The sequence below is a fragment of the Macrotis lagotis genome, chromosome 7 (assembly GCF_037893015.1).
Source record: "Macrotis lagotis isolate mMagLag1 chromosome 7, bilby.v1.9.chrom.fasta, whole genome shotgun sequence".
Lineage (NCBI taxonomy): Eukaryota > Metazoa > Chordata > Mammalia > Peramelemorphia > Peramelidae > Macrotis > Macrotis lagotis.
The window spans coordinates 179,033,122-179,034,147 of record NC_133664.1 but is presented as its reverse complement, the minus strand read 5'-3'; the positions used below and the strand labels follow the sequence as shown (position 1 = coordinate 179,034,147).

Genomic DNA, 1,026 nt, shown 5'->3' with positions numbered 1-1,026 from the left:
AGAACCTTATGATGCCCCTTAAAACTACAAAAAAATTTTCTTCATGTTTAAGAACTAAGGTTCAGTTTTCCTTATCAGATCAATGTTTAGTTCCTCAAAATAATATGGTTACATAACAGTATAACATAGACCCAAACAATTAAGATTACTGATAGTACATATTAACCATAAGAACAGTTCTATAAATAACTGTACTTTTAATGTTAACACATCAAATCATAATAAAATGACAATTATAAACAAGATGTTATTCCTCTATTTTCATTAGCAACATTAATTTTCTTATAGCAAACCCAAGCTCCCCCATCATATGTGGTTCTCCCATTATTTTACTTTGCAAAGGATCATTAACAATATCTTCAAATCCACTACTCTCATCATTCTCCCCACAAAATATCCAGGGAAAGGTTGGAGCTCTGAAGAAATGGAAGATGCTATACCTATTTCAGTGCCTTGAATTCCATCTGTAACTTCAGGGGAGCATATAGGCCTTTAATATTTCTCAGAGTATAAAAATCCATTTTATCTTGATTGAGCTGGAAATATTTTTTTCTGATAATTCAAGAAGATAACTAGACAAAAGTTCATTTTTGACAGAAGAAACACCTCTCCAAAGATTATCATGGTTTCCAAAAGGACTACTAGCTGAAAGTTCAGAAACTGAAATACTGTCCTTTAGCTGACATCCAAGTCCTATTGAATTCAACTTCAATCTGCCTGCCCACCACCACAACATAGATCCCAAGTTCTCATCCCCTCTGTGTCAATTTCCTTATAAGAAAAACTTGAATTAAAATTAGAAAGCATTGAAATAAAGGTAGGTATTATATAATGATTCAAGGTTGCTTAAACAATTAAAAATACTCATATATTCAAGTGATTTTATTATCTTGTCAGAATAGAGTATAAGTTTGTGTCATTAAAGAAGTTTTGCATTTTCCTTAAGGCAACTCAGCATGTTCACTGTCTTTCTGTTGAATGTGAACTAAATTGTCTATTTTAACACATGTGAATATTGAATGGTAT

The 1,026-nt window shown here is 31.5% G+C and overlaps 1 pseudogene; it reads right to left on the bottom strand.

Annotated features, from left to right (window-relative positions):
* Window positions 1-247: 247 nt before the first annotated feature.
* Window positions 248-736, bottom strand: LOC141494208 (proteasome maturation protein pseudogene; annotated as a pseudogene).
* Window positions 737-1,026: the final 290 nt, after the last annotated feature.